The sequence below is a fragment of the Chiloscyllium punctatum genome, chromosome 5 (genome assembly GCF_047496795.1).
Source record: "Chiloscyllium punctatum isolate Juve2018m chromosome 5, sChiPun1.3, whole genome shotgun sequence".
Lineage (NCBI taxonomy): Eukaryota > Metazoa > Chordata > Chondrichthyes > Orectolobiformes > Hemiscylliidae > Chiloscyllium > Chiloscyllium punctatum.
In genome coordinates, this window is record NC_092743.1 from 12987581 (window position 1) to 13009638 (window position 22058).

The window sequence follows — 22058 nt, forward strand, 5'->3', positions numbered from 1 at the left end:
TAGACCATTCAGCCCGTTGAGCCCCTACTCTGTCATTCAATAGAATCATGGCTGATCCGACATTCCACATCCACTTTCCTGCCCTTTCCCCATAACCCTTGACTCACCAATTGATATAGAATCTATCTCTCTCAGCCTTGAAGCACTCTGGCCCCACAACTCTTTGTGGTAAGTAGTTGCAAAGACTCATAACCCTCTGAGAGAAGAAATGCCTCCTCATCTCAGGCTTAAATTGGTACCTCTTTATTCTGAGACTATGCCCTCTGCTCCTAGACTCTCCCATAAGGGGAAACATCCTCTCAGCATTTATCCTGCCCAGCCCCTTAAGAATCCTATGTGTTTCAATGAGATCACATCTTATCCTTCAAAACTCCAGTGATTAGAGTCCAAACCTGACATGTTTCTCAACCCCATTGTCCTGCCTTCTCCCTGTAACCCTTGATCCCCTTACCAATCAAGAAACTATCTATCTCTGCCTTAAGTTCACTCATTGACTTGATCTCCATAGGCCTCTTCAGCAATTAGTCCTATAGATTCAACACTCGCTGGCTGAAAAAAATCCTCCTCCTCTTAGTTCTAAAGGATCATCCTTTCATTCTGAGGCCAAGCCTGCAGGTCCTTGTCTCACCCACTAGTGAAAACACCTTCTCCAGGTCTCTAAGAAGGTTCAGACCTCACCTCATCCTCTAAACCCCCTCACGCATCCACCCAGACTGTTAAATCACTCCACAGTGGATGTGTTCAGTTGTTAAAGAATATTTGCAGCCTCATGTGAATCTATTTCAGCAATTAACCACAATGTTAATGAACTGAAAGGAAATTAAACAGAAGGTCAACCAAACCGGGATCTGAATTGTCCAGTATTGGCATCAGGTGGGATCAAAAATGACACCAACACAGAATCCCTGGAGCATGCTCATTCCATCAACATACACTTATTAGTAACCCAAAGATTTTGGCACTCATTCATCGATTAGATGACAGGCGAAGATGTTCTCTATTGACCTGCTTGGCATCGATATATCCATTTCGGAGGGACTGACAAGAGAGGTGTGAAGTAGTGACAACAAACAGACAACTCAGACAACTCTGGTGACTCACTGTTTGTGAATGAACATCATGACCAGGTTCTGGATGTTCTTCACAGCTGGAAGCCAGACTTGTGCAATGTCATGAACACATAGCAACTATATGACACTCCAATAGATGGCTCCAATAGATGTTTCTCTCTCAGCAGTTGAGTAGATTAGTTTAGATTCCCGACTGTATGGAAACAGGCCCTTCTGCCCAACAAATCCACACTGACCCTCCAAAGAGGAGCCCACCCAGACCCATTCCCCTACCCTATATTTAACCCTGACTAATGCACCTAACACTACGGGCAATTTAGCATGGCCAATCCACCTGACCTGCACATATTTGGATTGTGGGAGGAAACCAGAGCACCCGGAGGAAACCCACGCAGACACGGGGAGAATGTGCAAACTCCACGCAGAGAGTCACCCAAGGTGGGAATTAGACCCATGAGGCAGCAGTGCGATCAAATCTTTGCATATCAGTCATTGACCCCTTATATGTCGAGTTGAGGAGAAATACAAATCCCAGCTGACTGTGAAGAGGGCCCAGAGAAAACAGAGGCAAGTGAATTGTGTGGGTTTTCATCCTCCCTGTCTTCTATCTGCAGCAAGGGCAATGAATCTTGCTGGGAGACTCCTGACCAACATCAGATGCTACTTAACAAGAGTTTAACCACTATGGCCCAAACCATCACCTCACCAGACAAAGGTAAATAAAACACACCAGTACAGTGAGTTCCCCCGCCAAAAGAAATAATTTTCTCACTATATAGAACATATAACAGATGATAATAAAAACTGTCCGTAATTGTTCGAATCCATTTCTGTTTTACTGCAGTTGTTGTTCACGAGTTTAAATTTTTAATTGGCGATGCACAAGTTCAGTTGCTGGTTTTCTAAAAATAGTTTTTAATCAAACTATTAAATCCACAAGCCATTTTTCAAAGTATACAGGAATAGGGAGGCAACGCATACGGACATTTTCTGCAAAATGGCTTTAGTTTTGTTGTATATTTGTTTTCCATCAGTCCACAATTATCGCAGACCTTGACAAGACTTTTCTGTTTTCTCATTTAGTATTAACATTAATGCTCCATTATTCATTACTTTCCAATGAAGAAAGCAGAAAAGGCGCATTTGTCAAAAAGGTAAGCAGTAAGGTTGGTGCATCTTTAGTGGTCAGGCCCTGTCTTACCCTGCACATACCTTTCAAAACCTGCTGCCCTCATTAGACTCACAAATCGCTTCCCACACTATAAGGTAAGGGCTTTCCTTGCACACCCAGTAGACCCCACTACCAAACTTTGGCGCTGATGGGAATGACAGGGCAGGGACTTTCCTTCTACTGAGGGGGGGCAATTGTCAGACCCGTATATGCCACAAGTTTGCTAATGACACAAACATAAATCATAAAACAAGTGGTGAGATTGACTCCAAGAGTCTGCAGGGGGTCAGAGATAGGTTAGGCGAACGGGCAAAAATGTCACAGATGGAATGTAATGTGGGAAAATGTGAGGTAGTGCACTTAATCAGGAAGAACAGAGGCCCCTAAATGGACAAAGGCTGAGGAAAGCGAGAGCACAGTGGGATTTGGGAGTCTTTGTCCATGAACCACAAAAGGTTAGCATTCAAGTTCAGCAGGTAATAGGGAAGGCAAATGAAACATTGGTTTATATTTCAGAGGAAATGGAATATATAAATAGATGGATCCTGGTAGAATTATTTAAGGCACTAATCAGCCCTCAGCTGGAATATTGTGAAAAGTTTTGACCTCTTTATCTCTGGACAGATATATTGGCCTTGGAGGCAGTCCAAAGAAAGTTCACTTGGCTGATACAAAGGATGGAGCAACTATTTTATGAGGAGAGATTGAGTAGGTTTGACCTGTAGTGTTTGGAATATAGAATAATGACACGTGACCTAATTTAAATTTACAGGGTTCTTTGGGAATTCGGCAGGTTAGATGCGGAAAGGTAGTATCCCCCTGTGTGGGAGTTGGGGACTTGGGCGGGGTGTAGGGTGGGGGGAAGCCTTAAAATGAGTGGTCACCCGTTTATGACAGAGAGGAGGAGGAATTTCTTCACTCAGAGGGTACTGGATTTATACAATTCTTTACTGCAGAGAGCTGTTGAGCTTGGGTCATTAAACATATTTAAGCAGATTTTGAACCAGTAAGGGAAACAAGGATTATGGGGAAAAGATAAGCATGTGGATTTGAGGACTACCAGGTCACTCATGAGCACATTGATTGATTGAATGGACTCAGTGGGCTGAATGGATTCCTTCTGCTCTCACACATTATGGTCTTATTCCATTCATCCCTCAAGTATTGTCCTCATCCCATCTTTTCTTCCCAAATAGCATCCCCAATTCCTGACCTCCAATGACCCCCATGATATTCCCTTATACCTATCCTCTCCTAGACTGTCCTCCCTTTCTCTGCCATGCAGCCTCCAACACAACCTATTCTCTCTGCCCAGCCCATGGCAGATTGCTTTGTGGTTCATAACAGATCGATTAGTCTTTTTGAGGAGATGGGGGATACCAGTAGATTTTGAAGCAAAAGGAACAACACCTGAAGGGAGAGAACCCATTGTACAATTAGTTTATGAGAGGGCCAGGAGGGGAAACTCGTAATTGGAATATCGATCAAGGGAGTAGGAAGTGTGAATCACAGATAGGATGACACAGGGAGGTTGTGTGGGAGAGAATCTAGAAGTAGAAATAAATAAAGACAAATACCATGATTATTACAAACTATATCATTATTTAAATATTTGTATTTGATTTGAAATTCTTTCTCTGCACTTTGTTGGAAGTGCTCACCCCAATGGTTTGACCCCTGCTAATGAAATCATTGATGGAGAAATAGTATTTTGAAAATACTTGACTGGAAGACACCTACAAATACCTTCTGTACCTCATGAGAATACAGCCCAATAATGGATTAAATGCAGCATTCATCAAGCTGCTGCTAATGCCCATGAGTGTGGGGTTTAATATAATAGCCAGGAAATACATCATACTCTTGAAGTTTGATTAAAATCAGCAGGATTGATCTATTGGATATCAAAGCGTGTCAGTGTCAAGCATTATTAGACTTGCTACCTGATCCCATTAGATTTTTTTTGTTGTTGAGGAGAATATGTCAATAGAAATCAGATAGGAATGTTGTGTTTTCCTGTACATTGGCCATTTCTATTGACACTTATGTTTGGCTAGTGTGGTATAGACCTTGCATGTGTATTCAAAATATTCACAAAGATCAAAATCAGTGGTTAGCACTGCTGCCTCACAGCGACAGAGACCCGGGTTCAATTCCCGCCTCAGGCGACTGACTGTGTGGAGTTTGCACATTCTCCCCGTGTCTGTGTGGGTTTCCTCCGGGTGCTCCGGTTTCCTCCCACAGTCCAAAAATGTGCAGGTCAGGTGAATTGGCCATGCTAAATTGCCTGTAGTGTTAGGTGCAGAGGTAAATGTTGGGGAATGAGTCTGGGTGGGTTGTGCTTCGGTGGGTCAGTGTGAACTTGTTGGGCCGAAGGGCCTGTTTCCACACTGTAAGTAATCTAATCTACACTTGAAGCCAGAAATCAGGTCAAGAAATGTAAAATTCTAGGAATACTAAATGGACTAAAATTGTGAAGGGATTTAATTTGAATACAAAATACGTTGATACAACAATATTCCCCTGAACAATTTCCAGATTCTTCTTTTTAACGTTATAACCATGCCAATTATTGCCACACAAATCCAGAGCATATTTTCCTAAATCCACCACGGACTCTTCAAATGGACCATTGCCGTTAAATGACATGAATTTCCAGAAAAAGATGAATGTTAAATCATTGGAAATGGCATTCGATAAGGTTATAGATGATGTGTCTCAGGCCTCAACTCTTCTTACCAGCCAGCTCCTCACTCCCTGATATTGCAAAAATCTATTTCTTCTTTCAACACTTTCAGTGATCTAGCCTCCATAAGTCTCTAGGGTAAAACATTCCAGACATCCAGTACTCACTGGGTGAAGAAATTTCTTTGCATCTTAGTTTTAAAGAAATATCCCCTTATTCTCTAATTATTGCCTTTAGTTTAAAACTCCCCCATTATTTGAAACACCTTCTCTACATCTATCCTGTCAAGCGCCCTGAGAATCTTGTGTTTCAATAGTATCGCCCTACATTCTTCCAAACTTTAATAAATAAGGACCTAACCTGTTTAGCCTCACTGCACCCAGCCCCCTCCTCCCCACTTCATCCCAGGAATCAGTTCTACTGAGTTTCTTTTGAACTGTCGCTGTTACCAGTATATCCTTTCTTAAATACAGGGACCAAAAACTGAACACAGTACTCCAGGTTTGACCTTACCAATACCCTGTACAGTTGTGACAAGGCTTTAAATCCCAAATTCTGGATTAGTGGTGCTGGAAGAGCGCAGCACTACTTGGATGCTGCCTGAACTGCTGTGCTCTTCCAGCACCACTAATCCAGAATCTGGTTTCCAGCATCTGCAGTTATTGTTTTACCTTTTAAATCCCAAACCCCTAGCAATAAAGACCAAAATTCCGTTTACCTTTTTAATTACTTGCTGTACCTGCATGCTACCCATTTGCACGTCATGCACTAGAACCCTCAGATCTCTGTGTGCTGTGTTAACTATAATAAAAACAGTAACAATTTCTGTCTTTGGATTTTTTCTACCAAATATATGATCTCACACGTTCCTACATTAAATGTAATTTTCAATTATTTTCCCACTCAAGCGATCAATATCTTAGCTTTTATTGGTACCTCCCACTCCACCAAGGACATGCATGTCCTTGGAGTCCTCCATCGCCAGACCATAGCAACACGACGGCTGGAGGAAGAGCGCCTCATCTTCCGCCTAGGAACCCTCCAACCACAAGGGATGAACTCAGATTTCTCCAGTTTCCTCATTTCCCCTCCCCCACCTTGTCTTAGTCAAATCCCTCGAACTCAGCACCACCTTCCTAACCTGCAATCTTCTTCCCGACCTCTCCGCCCCCACCCCCACTCTGGCCTATCACCCTCACCTTGACCTCCTTCCACCTATCGCATTTCCAACGCCCCTCCCCCAAGTCCCTTCTCCCTACCTTTTATCTTAGCCTGCTGGACACACTTTCCTCATTCCTGAAGAAGGGCTCATGCCCAAAGTGTCGATTCTCCTGCTCCTTGGATGCTGCCTGACCTGCTGCGCTTTTACAGCAACACATTTTCAGAGAATTTGATTAGCTTTGATTAGGAGAGGGATCGAGTTTTGGAGCCGTGAGGTCATGCTGCAGCTGTGCAAAACCCTGGTGCGGTCGCACTTGGAGTTTGTGTACAGTTGTGATCACCACATTATAGGAAGGATTTGGAAGCTTTGGAAAGGGTTCAGAGGAGATTTTCTAGGATGTTGCCTGGTATGGAGGGAAGATCTTACAAGGAAAGGTTGAGGGATTTGAGGCTGTTTTCTTTAGAGAGAAGGTTGAGAGGTGACTTAATTGAGATATATAAAATAATCAGAGGGTTCGATCGGGTGGAGAGTGAGAGCCTTTTTCCTCGGATGGTGATGGCTAACATGAGGGTACATAGCTTTAAATTGAGGGAAGATAGATATAGGACAGATTTCAGAGGTAGTTTCTTTACTCAGAGTAGTAGGGGCATGGAACACATTGCCTGCAACAGTAGTAGACTCGCCAACTTTACGGGCATTTAAATGGGCATTGGATAGGTATATGGATGAGAATGGAATAGTGTAGGTTAGATGGGCTTCACATTAGTTTCACAGAGAGGTGCAACATCAAGGGCCGAAGGGCCTGTACTGCGCTGTAGTGTTCTGTGTTCTATATCCCTTTATAGATTATTTATGTCCTCATCACAATATGCCCATCCCTCCTTTTTTTTGATCAGCAAATTTGTTTCCATTTTGATCCTGCCTCCTTAGTATAGATAGTAAATAATTGAGGACCTAGAACTGACTTTTGTGCCACTGCACTATTTGTGTATCATTAACTCACAATTCTATTGTTTGTTTGTAAATTATCCATGCCTAAACCTTATCCCAAATACCATGCATTCCCATCTTGTGCAATAACACTTGACGTGGATCTTATCATATGCCTCTGGAAAACCAAATGTACTGCATCTTCTGGTTCCCATTTATTACTCAGTTTGTCACACCCTCAAATGACCTCCAGCAAATTTGTCAAACATGATTTCCCTTTCACAAAGTCATATTTGATTGCGTCAAGCTCCTTCAAATGTCTTGCTATTTTTTCCTTAATAATGGACTGTCATAATTTTCCCAATTACAAATATTAGTCTAATTGTTCTTGTCTGTCTCCTGTCTGTCTCCTTCCCTTCCTTAACAGAGTGTAACAGCTTTCCATTCTGTTAGAATCCAGTGAGTTCTGGAATATTGCAACCAATGCCTCAACTATCTTTATAGCCACTTCCATGACAGCCCTTGAATGCATGCCATCAGATCCTGCAACTGGAATCTCATCATTTAGTGACATCAATTTATCAAATACTTCTTCCTCATGACAGAGACAGATGCAAGACCTTTGTTTCCATTAGCACCTTGTTTGAAAATCTAGTATTGGTTATAAAGAGTCAAAGTTTTTGTCTGGCCCTGACCTGGATAGAAGGAAGAAAAGCAAATTTGAAGGAAAAAGAAACAATTCATTTTTGTTCTGACAGTGAATTATTGGTAATCAAGCTCCAACACTTGTCACACCATTCATATAAATGTTTGATTTAATTACCAAATCTGATTCCCTTTTGTAATGTTATTCAGGGTAAAAAAAAGGTTACGTTACTGAATTCAAAATAATCCACGTCTATGTTAAAAGAAAACTCAGTCCAGAAAAGGTTACTTGGCAAGCATCACCATATTCTTTCCAAAGCCAGGTTTTCCAGCAATGAAGAACCATTAACCCCATCCCTTATCTCCTTAAAGCTTTACTTATCTTTTCTCCAAAGTAAACAGCAGGTAAACCATGGCACATGTTGACTCCATTGCCAAGAAACCGAATGACAAGAAGTCTTTTCAATCCTGAAAGTTTCTAAACAGTTCAACAGCCTTCAGTTTTTCATAGTCCATAAATCTAAACACATACTGCAAGACAGGATGTTTCAAAAGTTCTTTAACATATTTTGTGTCAATCTGAATTCAGGTGATTCAAGCTTAATGTTATACAGAGAGTGCCATTGTCTCCTTTATAGTTTCCCTCAGGAAATATCTGAGAGACAATTTTAAGAAGAGTGTCTTCCTGACTTGCTGTTAAATGAATTCACAGAGTTGAAATGCTAATCCTGTTTCTCTCTCTGCACTGAAACTGCCAGACTTGCTGATCTCTTGCCAGCATTTCCTGCTTTTATTTCAGATATCCAGCGTCCACAGAATTCTGCTTTTCAATTAGGCTGGAGTCCATGCTTGCTTCAAAAACCAATGCAATCCCCAAAAGGGAACACGTCTCTCAAACTGCAAATTGTTCTGTCGACTCCTTCACAATTAATCCCGATGATACTCAGGGTAAAATCTTGCATCTCTTTTTGAATCAGAATTGAATTGCACTTTGGGTTGAAGAAAGGATTAAAGAGCAGACACCTCAATAACAGCCTTTGATTACATGGACGACCCCTTCCGAAAATGCCAGAGGTAAATGCCATGAAGTAAGAGCACAGAGAGCAAATTTTCATTGAGGTGGTGGTGCATTGTCTTTCCATTGACGTTGTTTACCCAAAGAAAGAAAGTAATTGCAAAGCTGGACTGCTCCTCCAACAATATACCTGCAGATCTTTGCAGATATTCTGAAGGTGCAACCTGAACAACAGAGCTTGCTGTAACAATAAATTGGAAACTGCTCAGGAAAGCATGCATTTACAAGCGAGCTCAATTGCCTAACTTTGACTCATGCAGTTGGATTTCTGAGTCTCCGTTAAACCAAACAGCACAATCAATGTGTTTGCTTTCCACAAGTGGCCAAAGGGATTGTAATATTTTTGCTGTTCATTTTTGCAGTGCCGTTGGCAAGTCTGGCATTTTTCATTTATTCATTCACAGGGCGAGGGCATCGCTGGGTGGGTCAGCATTTATTGCCCATCCCTCATTGCCCAGAGGGCTGTTAAGAGTCAACCACACCGCTGTGGGTCTGAAGTCACATGTAGGCCAGACCAGGTAAAGATGGCAGTTTCCTTCGCTGAAGGAAATTAGTGAACCAGATGAGTATTTCTTTATAACCAAAAATGATTTTCATTGACTCTTAATTCCAGATATTTTTGTTTTATTGACCTCAAATTTGACCATTTTTCAGGATGGAATTTGATTCTGGATTCCCAAGGTATTACTTGGGTCCTTGAATTAATTAGGAGAAAGTGAGGGCTGCAGATGCTGGAGATCAGAGCTGAAAATGTGTTGCTGGAAAAGCGCAGCGGATCAGGCAGCATCCAAGGAACAGGAGAATCGACGTTTCGGGCATAAGCCCTTCTTCAGGAAACTGATTCCTGAAGAAGGGCTTATGCCCGAAACGTCGATTCTCCTGTTCCTTGGATGCTGCCTGACCTGCTGCACTTTTCCAGCAACACATTTTCAGCTCCTTGAATTAGTGTTCTAGCAATAATACCACTGAACCATTGCCTTCCCACTTACTGCGCATCCCTAGGTCTCCTGAATCAACTCGATTGTTGACTTGAATCTAGGAGCAGCGTGGATCTTGCAGCTGCTCCTGGGATTGCAGAATCAGTTAAAGATTTATTGTAGTGTTTTACATTTATTATAGTCACTATAGTTTACTAATGTAAGTTGTTTTTCATTTTGTTTTATCAACATTCAAAAAAAAACCCCAAAATCCAATACAAACAAATCATCTTTTTTTTAAATGGAGTTTGTTTTATAGATCCATGAATAGGAAAGGTTTGGAGCGATATGGGCCAGGAGCAGGCAGGCGGGACTAGTATAGTTTGGGATTATGTTCAGCTTGGTCAGGGTGGACTGAAGGATCTATTTCTGTGCTGTATGACTCTATGACTCTCTGACTCTATGACAGCCAACAGGAAAGCATGTTGGATGGGATTGGAGTTATGTAACAATCAGACTGAGTCAAGACAGCAGATTTCCTTCCAACAGGACATTTGTGATCCACAGGGGGTCAGGCACAATGGGTCAAATTGTCTCCTTTGGCACTTTGTCATTTTATTTCCAAATTTTTGCGAACCCAATTGAAATCCTCAAACTGCCCGAGGTGGAATTTGGATTCTTGTCCTCTTGCTTTTAATTGTCAAGTGACATAACCACTTTACAATGATACCCCAAAGACAATATTTCCGTGCAGAACGAAACGTGGAGACCAGGATTGACTGAAGTGCTGAAGGTTGTGTTGGGTCCGGACAGACATGTTGTCATCGGTGAAAGGATCAACAGCAGGAGGACAGAGAGTCGAGGCAATTGGCAGGAGAGGCACTAGTCAGACAAGGAAAAACATTTTCTCCCAGCTAATCCACAGGAACTGGAATGCAATTCCTGTGAAAGTGCTGGAGGCAGGAACAATCAAAGTTATCAATAGGGAACTAGACTTTTATCTGAAAAAGGAGACTGTGCAGGGAGACAGAGTTAAAAATCACACAACGCCAGGTTATAGTCCAACAGGTTCATTTGGAAGTACTAACTTTTGGAGAGTTGCTAGACTTCCAAATAAACCTGTTTAACTATAACCTGGTGTTGTGTGATTTTTAACTTTGTCCACCCCAGTCCAACACCGGCACCTCCTCACCAAGAAGCAGAGACAAGGCAGGGGAGTGATACTAAGTAAATTACTCCTTTGAAGGGCTGATTCTGACACTCAAGTAAAGGCAAAATACTGTGGGTTCTGGAAATTTGGAACAAACACGGACAATGCAAGAGAAATTTAGCTGGTCTGGCATCTTTATATAGAGAATAACAGAGTTAACACTTTGAGTCCAATATGACTCTTCTACAGAATTGTACACCAGAGCCATGTAAGACTTGAAACTTTAACTCTTCCTTTCGTCACAGATGCTCTCAGATATGCTGAAATTCTCCAATAGTTGCTGTTTGATTCTGATACAGACTTGATAGACCAAATGGACTCTCTGTGCTGAACAATCTGTGATTTAGTGAGTTAGTGAGACTGAGCAGAGCAATTCTAATGTTCAAGTAAACACCTGAAAGAATGATTCACAGTTTCCTCGTATCAGACTTTTATCACTCTTATCTTTATGCTCCTATATAAACTCTTTGCATTACAGTGAAACCTGGTGGCAGTAAATCTCTCACACCTTATGAGCTATAGAGGTCCCTTTACAAGGGAGAATGGCAGCAGTTCCTAAATCATCAAGCTTTTGCCCTGATGGCTTACAATTCAGAAAGGTCTGAAAGGTCAAACATGCGTACACACCTTCCATAGCTTCCTCTGGCACTGATCGCTCGATCTTCAACTTCCTGCGTTGTTTAAGGAAACCTCAAGTTTCGATTAGCTTCTCCACAAACTTCCAAGCTCAACATCGATTCCCACAATTTCAGGCTAGAGTCTCTTTCTTCTGTTTTGTTTCCCCTAACCTTGTAGTTTTCAATTTTATGCTCTTTATTGTTTTTGTGCTTTGCTGACCCCGGGGAAAAGACCTTCTCTATTTACTATATCCACACTCCTCATGAAGGCTGATACACTCAGGAAATACTCATATTGCTAAATCCCAGGATTGGCCCAGGGACCTTTATATCTTCAGTCTAACATTCCCGACTGAGCTATTTTGGCTGCTCTGGTGGATCTTAAACTGTAATTAGATTAGATTAGATTAGATTACTTACAGTGTGGAAACAGGCCCTTTGGCCCAACAAGTCCACACCGACCCGCCGAAGCGCAACCCACCCATACCCCTACATTTACCCCTTACCTAACACTACGGGCAATTTAGCATGGCCAATTCACCTGACCTGCACATCTTTGGAGTGTGGGAGGAAACCGGAGCACCCGGAGGAAACCCACGCAGACACGGGGAGAATGTGCAAACTCCACACAGTCAGTCGCCTAAGGCGGGAATTGAACCCGGGTCTCTGACGCTGTGAGGCATGTACACTGTCCCTGAGACTCCATGCTCTTATTTGCTGGAGCACACCTTTATTTCTATCTAGAGTGAGTAGATGATTGAATGTAGCTGTCTGGTGTGGTGTCTGAGACCTGTCTCAACAAAGTGCCATTCCTAGATGTCGACAAACCAGCGTCTACAGGAAAACAACACATACTGACCGAATACTGAACTACAGAAGCAATCATCCCAACACCCACAAACGAAGCTGCATCAGAACATTATTTCAATGAGCCAACACACACCGCAGCATGGAGGAACTACGCAGAGAAGAGGAAAGTCACCCATACCGTGTATTTAAAAAGAATGGGTACCCAGTGAACACAGTCCGCCAATTTCTCAGCAACAAACCTAAACAAGCAAACAAGACACATCCAGAAACCCTAACCACTCTCCCCTACGTCAAACACATCTCAGAAATGACTGCCAGACTATTCAGACCTCTTGGTATCATGGCAGCCCACAAATCCACCAACACACTAAAACAGCAGCTAATGAACTTGAAAGACCCCATACAGACAACAAGCAAAACTAATGTCATTTACAAAATACCATGCAAAGACTATAACAAACACTACATCGGACAAACAGGCAGAAAACTAGCCACCAGGATTCATGAATATCAACTAGCCACAAAAAGACATGACCCACTTTCACTAGTATCCTTACATACATGAGGAAGGACACCACTTCAAATGGGACAACACATTAATTGTAGGAAAGCCAAACAGAGAGACACATGAGAATTTCTAGAAACCTGGCATCCTATCTGGAACTCTATCAACAAACACATTGACTTGGATCCCATTTACCACCCCCTGAGGAAAAGAACAGAAAATGACATCACCATAGGAAATGATGTCACCTCAGGAAATGACATCACCAACCCAAAGAAACCCAAACGTATAAATAGAAAGTGGGCCATGCCCACCAGTGCTTCATCCAGAGGCTCACTGAAGATGTTACCTAGTATGGCAACAAAACATCTGAAAATGGACCTTCCAGCACAGCGAGCAAACCTATATCCAAAGCCTCTGTCTTCATGATCTCATTCTAAGGTAGTTGAGGCAGGTCACCACACATCGTTTTATAAGTATGTTAATGAACACTTGAAGTGACATATCATTCAAGGTTATGGGCCTACTGCAGGAAAGCGGGACTGGTGTAAGTAGGCATGTGTTTTTGGTGTTAAGGTCTCTTCTGTACTGTGTGATTTAGTATTTTGCACTGGTGTCTTCTCTCTTACTGACGTCTGAGCCATATCTAAAGTTACATCAATCTTATTCTATCATAATTTACTCCTGTGAGCTTGGCTTTTAGTCAATTGTTACAGATCTGTGTCTTCTGGTTAATGAATCAGAATTGTAGGGAAAAGGCAGGAAAGCAGAGTTGATGATATCAGACCAGCCATGATCTCACTGCATGACAGAGTGGACTCGATGGGCTGAATGGCCTACTTTTGCTTTTGACTTTTATGAATCTATCGACTCTTCTGCCACCACAGGAAGTAATTCATACCTACTATATTACATAACTTTTGAATCTATCTCTGAAATCTCTAATTTCCTTCTCTGCTCAATGAAGGACAATCACAACATCAGTCAGAAAGGCATAGCAAAGTCACTAAATGATGCACATGAAAAATAATCATTCAGTTTAGCTGAGATCATCCATACAGATGACCCTGCACCCCCACAATTGCAGAATCAAATTGTTCCTTAATTGCTACCTGGCTTTTGGCTCAAAAAACTATCTGCTGTAAATACTGCAAATTTATTGCTCTGTGTGTGAAGCACTTCCTGATGGCGCTCCTAAATTTACCTAATAGAGTCGTAGATTCATTTAGATGTACAGCACGGAAACAGACCCTTCGGTCCAACTTATCCATGCGAACCAGATATCCTAAATTAATCTAGTCTCATTTTCCAGTATTTGGCCCATATCCCTTTAAACCCTTCCAATTCATGTACCCATCCAGATGCCTTTTAAATGTTATAATTGTACCAGCCTCTGTCAGGACCAAGGATGTCTCAGAGAGGGTGCAGAATGTTCTCACGGGGGAGAGGGGCCAGCAGGAGGTCATTGTCCACTTTGGAATCAGCGACATAGGAAGGGAAAAGGTTGAGAGTCTGAAGGGAGATTACAGAGAGTTAGGCAGAAATATTAAAAAGAGGTCCTCGAGAGTAGTAATATCTGTATTACTCCCAGTGCTACGAGCTAGTGAGGGCAGGAATAGGAGGATAGAGCAGATGAATGGATGGCTGAGGAGCTGGTGTGTAGGAGAAGGATTCACATTTTTGGATCATTGGAATCTCTTTTAGGGTAGAAGTGACCTATACAAGAAGGACAAATTGGAAGGGGATGAATATACTCATAGGAAAATTTGCTAGAGCTGCTCAGGAGGATTTAAACTAGTAAGGTGGGGGGGTGAGACCGAGGGAGATGGTGAGGAAAGGGATCAGTCTGAGACTGGTACAACTGAGAACAGAAGTAAGTCAAACAGTCAGGGCAGGCAGGGACAAGGTAGGACTAATAAACTAAACTGCATTTATTTCAATGCAAGAGGCCTAACAGGGAAGGCAGATGAACTCAGGGCATGGTTAGGAACCTGGGATTGGGATATCATAACAATTACAGAAACATGGCTCAGGGATGGGCAGGACTGGCAGCATAATGTTCTAGGATACAAATGCTACAGGAAGGATAGAAAGGGAGGCAAGAGAGGAGGGCGAGTGGCATTTTTGATAAGGGATAGCATTACAGCTGTGCTAAGGGAGGATATTCCTGGAAATACATCAAGGGAGGTTATTTGGGTGGAACTGAGAAATAAGAAAGGGATGATCACCTTATTGGGATTGTATTATAGACCCCCCAATAGTCAGAGGGAAATTGAGAAACAAACTTGTAAGGAGATCTCAGCTATCTGTAAGAATAATAGTGTGGTTATAGTCGGGGATTTTAACTTTCCAGACATAGACTGGGACTGCCATAGTGTTAAAGATTTAGATGGAGAGGAATTTGTTAAATGCAGACAAGACAATTTTCTGACTCAGTATGGGGTTGTACTAGCTAGAGAAGGTGCAAAACTTAACATACTCTTGGGAAATAAGGCAGGGCAGGTGACTGAGGTGTCAGTGGGGGAGCACTTTGGAGCCAGCGACCATAATTCTATTAGATTTAAAACAGTGATGGCAAAGGATAGACCAGATCTAAAGGTTGAAGTTCTAAATTGGAGAAAGGCCAATTTTGACGGTATTAGGCAAGAACATTCGAAAACTGATTGGGGGCAGATGTTCGCAGGTAAAGGGATGGCTGGAAAATGGGAAGCCTTCAGAAATGAGATAACAAGAATCCAGAGAAAGTATATTCCTATCAGGGTGAAAGGAAAGGTTAGTAGGTATAGGGAAGGCTGGATGACTAAAGAAATTGAGGGTTTGGTTCAGAAAAAGAAGGAAGCATATGTCAGGTATAGACAGGATAGATCGAATGAATCCTTAGAAGAGTATAAAGGAAGTCGGAGTATAGTTAAGAGGGAAATCAGGATGGCAAAACGGGGACATGAGATACCTTTTACAAATAGAATTAAGGAGAATCCAAAGGGTTTTTACAAATATATTAAGGACAAAAGGGTAACTAGGGAGAGAATAGGGCCCCTCAAAGATCAGCAAGATGGCCTTTGTGATGAGCCACAGAAAATGGGGGGGATACTAAATTAGTATTTTGCATCAGTATTTACTGTGGAAAAGGTTATAGACGATATAGACTGTAGGGAAATAGATGGTGACATCTTGCAAAATGTCCAGATTACAGAGGAGGAAGTGCTGGATGTCTTGAAACAGGTAAAGGTGGATAAATCCCCAGGACCTGATCAGGTGTACCCAAGAGCTCTGTGGGAAGCTAGAGAAGTGATTGCTGGGCCTCTTGCTGAGATATTTGTATCATCGATAGTCACAGGTGAGGTGCCAGAAGACTGGTGGTTGGCAAATGTGGTGCCACTGTTTAAGAAGGGCGGTAAAGACAAACCAGGGAACTATAGACCGGTGAGCCTGACATCGGTGGTGGGCAAGTTGTTGGAGGGAATTCTGAGGGACAGGATGTACATGTATTTGGAAAGGCAAGGACTGATTAGGGATAAAGTGAGGACTGCAGATGCTGGAGATCAGAGCTGAAAATGTGTTGCTGAAAAAGCGCAGCAGGTCAGGCAGCATCCAAAGAGCAGGAGAATCGACGTTTCGGGCATGAGCCCTTCTTCAGGAATTAGGGATAGATAACATGGTTTTGTGCATGGGAAATCATGTCTCACAAACTTGATTGAGTTTTTTGAGGAAGTAGCAAAGAGGATTGATGAGGGCAGAGCAGTATTTGTGATCCATATGGACTTCAGTAAGGCATTCGACAAGGTTCCCCATGGGAGAGTGATTAACAAGGTTGGGGGCGGCACGGTGGCACAGTGGTTAGCACTGCTGCCTCACAGCACCAAAGACCCGGGTTCAATTCCCGCCTCAGGCGACTCTCTGTGTGGAGTTTGCATATTCTCCCCGTGTCAGTGTGGGTTTCCTCCGGGTGCTCTGGTTTCCTCCCACACTCCAAAGATGTGCAGAAAGGTGAATTGGCCATGCTAAATTGCCCGTAGTGTTAGGTAAGGGGTAGATGTAGGGGTATGGGTGGGTTGCGCTTCGGCGGGGCGGTGTGGACTTGTTGGGCCAAAGGGCCTGTTTCCACACTGTAAGTAATCTAATCTAATCTCATAGAATACAGGGAGAACTAGCCATTTGGATACAGAACTGGCTCAAAGGTAGAAGACAGAGGGTGATGGTGGATGGTTGTTTTTCAGACTGGAGGCCTGTGACCAGTGGAGTCCCACAAGGATCAGTGCTGGGTCCTCTACTTTTTGTCATTTACATAAATGATTTGGATGCCAGCATAAAAGGTACAGTTAGTAAGTTTGTAGATGACACCAAAATTGGAGGTGTAGTGGACAGCAAAGAGGGTTGCCTCAGATTACAACAGGATCTTGACCAGATGGACCAATGGGCTGAGAAGTGGCAGATGAAGTTTAATTCAGATAAATGCGAAATGCTGCATTCTGGGAAAGCAAATCTTAGCAGGACTTATACGCTTAATGGTAAGGTCCAGGGGAGTGTTGCTGAACAAAGAGACCTTGGAGTGCAGGTTCATAGCTCCTTGAAAGTGGAGTCGCAGGTAGATAGGATAGTGAAGAAGGCGTTTGGTATGCCTTCCTTTATTAGTCAGAGCATTGATTACAGGAGCTGGGAGGTCATGTTGCAGCTGTATAGGACGTTGGTTCGGCCACTTTTGGAATATTGCGTGAAATTCTGGTCTCCTTCCTGTTGGAAAGATTGTGAAACTTGAAAGGGTTCAGAAAAGATTTACAAGGATGTTGCCAGGGTTGGAGGATCTGAGTTATAAGGAGAGGCTGAACAGATTGGGACTGTTTTCACTGGAGTGTCTGAGGTTCAGGGTTGACCTTACAGAGGTTTACAAAATTATGAGGGGCATGGATAGAGTAAATAGGCAAAATATTTTCTCTGGGGTTGGGGATTCCACGGCATAGGTTTAGGGTGAGAGGGGAAAGATACAAAAGAGACCTAAGGGGCAACTTTTTCACAGAGAGGGTGGTACGGGTATGGTATGAGCTGCAAGAGGAAGTGATGGAGGCTGGTACAATTGTAACATTTAAGAGGCATTTGGATGGGTACATGAATAGGAAGGGCTTGGAGGGATATGGGCCGGGTGCTGGCAGGTGGGACTAGATTGAATTGGGATATCTGGTTGCAATGGACGGGTTGGACCGAAGGGTCTGTTTCTGTGCTGTACATCTCTATGACTCTATGACTTCCTCTGGAAGCTTATTCCATACGTACATCATTCTCTGAGTGAAACAGTTGCCCCTTAAGTCCCTTTTAAATCTTTCCCCTCTGAACTTAAGGGGAAAGATCTTGGCTATTCACCTTATCCATGTCCCTCATGATTTTTCAAACCTATATAAGGTCACCCCTCAGCCAATAAGCTCCAGGGAAAATAGCTATAGCTCAAAATTTCCAACCCTGGCCACATTCCCTGGTAAATCCTTTCTGAACCCTTTCAAGTTTCACAACAACTTTCATGTAGGAGGGAGACCAGAATTGAATGCAATATCCCAAAAGTGACCTAACCAATGTCCTATACAGCCACAGCATGACCTCCCAACTCCTGTACTCAATGCATTGTACCTTTTATTTCATTAAATTAGTGTTCCTTTCATTCTACTGTTGCAATTTAATGTAAAGACTCACAAGAATGTGGTTGAGTCAAAACTGCCCTCTGGAACATCCTGGCGAAAGTGAGGACTGCTGATACTGGAGATTAGAGTTGAGAGTGTGATGCTGAAAAAGCACAGCAGGTGAGACAGCATCGAAGGAGCAGGAGAATCAACGTGTCCAGCTTCTGGATGAAGGGCTTTGGCCTGAAGCATCGATTTTCCTGCTCCTCGGATGCTGCCTGACCTGCTGTGCTTTTCCAGCACCACACTCTTGACTCTGGAACATCCTGCCAAGCCAAAGTTCAAAAAGACCACTAGTATCTCCAGACAGATTTGTGATGGACAATGATCGATGGTCCTGTCAGTAATGCTTACATCCTGAGAACAAACACAAAATTAATGAGTGTTCGCCTGTTTTCAATTCTGCATCAAACGATGGTATAATTTCTTTACATGCACATTCATTTGATACAGAAAAGAACAAGGGGACAAGAAAAACACAATTGTTCAAAATCTGGAATGCAAATGTGAAATTGTTGAAAAACACCACAAGGCATTGTCAGAGAGAAAAAGTGAGATGAACATTACTGTACAATGGTACAGCAAAGTTGGCTTTAGTTCAGATGAAAGGAACCATCAGAGTCATGAACAGAAGTGAGGTGAAGAGGCAGCCAAGTGGATTTGGGGATGGACAGAAAGAGGGAAAGAGATGAAGGAAGCAGCAGATTCCCAGAGAGTGATGAATAGACGGACAGTCAAGCTACGCTGTTAACAATGTAAGGAAAGTTCAGAACGTTGGAAAAGAATATAACACTTATTCATTTAGCAAAATAACTTGCTTCATTGCTGAGACATCCCTTGAACATTTTTATTTATCAGTTCACAGGCAGCAAGCCCAATTTAAAGGGAGGCAGTGTGGCAGTGGTCATGCCAAGTGATGGAAAGTGTCATCCAAATGCTGCAGCTGCTCAGCAATAACCTGTTCAGTGATGCCCAGCTTGGGTTCTGCCAGGGCCACTGACCTTGTTTCAAACATGGACAAAAGAGTTGAATTCCAGAGCTGCAGTGAGAATGACAGTCTTTGACCGCATTTGACCGAGCATGACATCAAGAAGCCTAGCACAACTGGAATCAATAGGTATCAGAGGCAAACTCTGGGCTGGTTGGAGTCACACCTGCTGCATAGGAAGATGGTTGTGCTTGTTAAAAGTTAGTCATCTCAGCTCCAGGACATCTCTGTAAGACTTCCTCAGCAGTCTTTCCGAATCAACCTGTTCAGAGATATTATTATACATGCCTGGAGCGGGTTGGATTTGAACCCATGTTGCTTGTCTCAGGGGTAGGGATACCACTTCACCACAAGAGGGCCCCAGTCCCTCAGGGTAGTGTCCTAGGCCCAGCCATCTTCAGCTGCTTCATCAATGACCTTCCCTCCATCATAAGGTCAGAAGTAGGGATGTTCGCTGATGATTGCACCATGTTCAGCACCATTCGCGACTCCTTAGTTACTGAAGCAGTCCATGTTCAAACGGACCAAGATCTGGACAATATCCAGGCTTAAGCTGACAAGTGGCAAGAAACATTCATTGTACACAAAGGCCAGGCAATGACCATCTGAATAAGAGATAATCCAACCATTGACCTTGACATTCAATGGTGTTACATCTCTGAATCCCCCACTACCAACATCCTCGCAGTTACCATTGACCAGAAACTTAAGTGGACTTGGCGCACATGAACACAGTGGCTACAACAGCAGGTCAGATGCTAGGAACACTGCAACAAGTAACTTATCTCCTGACCCCCCATCTACAAGATGGACTGCAAAGTCTTTGGACAGCACTTTCCAAACCCAAACCCACCAAAAACCTTCCATCTAAAAGGTTAAAGGCAGCAGATACATGGGAACACCATCACCAGCAAATACATCTCCAAGTCACTTACCATCCTGACTTGGTAATAAATCACTGTCACTGGATCAAAATCCTAGAACTTCTTTCCTGTGGATGTTGTCGGTCAACATGTGGACTGCAGTGCTTCAGGATAGCAGCTCACCACCACCTCTTCAAAGGCAACTAGGGACAGAGAATAAATGCTGACTAGCTAGTGACACCCATGCCTCATGAATGAATAAATATTGGTCTACCAACGAGAGGCACCAAAACAAAAGTCTGTGGGTGTGGGTTGAAACTCGTCATTTTAAATGTTGACATTGGATCTCAACAGCAAGGTATCTCAGTGGTTAGCACTGCTGTCTCACAGCGCCAGGGACCCAGGTTCGATTCCAGCCTCAGGCGACGTCTATGTGGAGTTGGCACATTCGCCCTGTGTATGTATGGGTTTGTTCTGCTTTCTTCCCACAGTCCAAAGATGTGCAAGTTAGGTGAATTGACTGTGTTAAAAATTGCCCATAGTGTTCAGGGATGTGTAGGTTAGGTGCATTAGTCAGGGGCAAATATAGAACAATAGGGTAGGGGAATTGGTCTGGATGGATTACTGTTCAGAGGATCAGTGTGGACTTGTTGGACTGAAAGGCCTGATTCCACATTGTAGGGATTCTAAGCATTCTTTCTGTGTAAGTGAAATACCGTAGATGGTGGAAATCTGAAACAAAACAATAAAAATGCTGGAGAGAATTCTGCAGCATCTGTAGAGACGGGAAATGGAATTAAACTTTTGTGTCCAATGTGATTCTTATTCGGAGTTGATGGTTCTGATATGGAGTGTTATTGGATTTGAAATCTTAGCCCATAATTCTTACTCCATTGATATTTCCAGAAATAATTTGAAATTCAAAGCTAGTCTCATGAAATCTCGCGATTGGTGAATGTCATAAACGCCCACCTGGTTCACTCATACCCTTTTGAGAAGGATATCTGCCGTCCTTACCCAATCCGACCTTGTCATGTTTTCAGAACCATGTCAACCACGTGATTGACCCTTCACTACCTTCTGATATAGCCTTAGCAAGTCATTCAGTTCAAGGGAAATTAGGGGTGTGCAATGAATGCTGGGTAAGCTAGCAATACCCACGTCCCACGAAAGAAAGATCTCAACAAAAATAATCTCCATTACCAACAGGTATCAAACATATGGTTTACCAACAGGAAAACAATAACGTAAGCCCATAAGAATTAGGCCATTCTGCCCATTGAGTCTGCTCTGCCATTTGATTACAGCTGATATGTTTCTCAACTCCACTCACCAAGAGGTGGCTCAGTGGTTAGTACTGCTGCTTGGCAGCGCCAGGAACCCGGGTTTGATTCCACACTCGGGTGACTGTCACGGGCAGCACACACTCCACATAGACAGTGTGGGTTTCCTCCGGGTGCTCCAGTTTCCTCCCACAGTCCAATGGTGTGCAGGTCAGGTGAATTGGCCATGCTGAATGTGGGTTATGGAGATAGGATAGTGATCAGTGTAGGATGCTCTTCAGAGGGTTCGTGCAGTCTTGGTGGGTCAAATGGCTTCTTTCCACACTGTCGGAATTCTATAATTCTCCTCCCTTCTCCCTGGAGAATTTTGTCTTCATTTCTCAATACTGTGACTAAGGATTGTACTTTGTCCCTAAGATGCCACTGTAAGTGGTTACTTATAAACTTCTCACTGCACTCA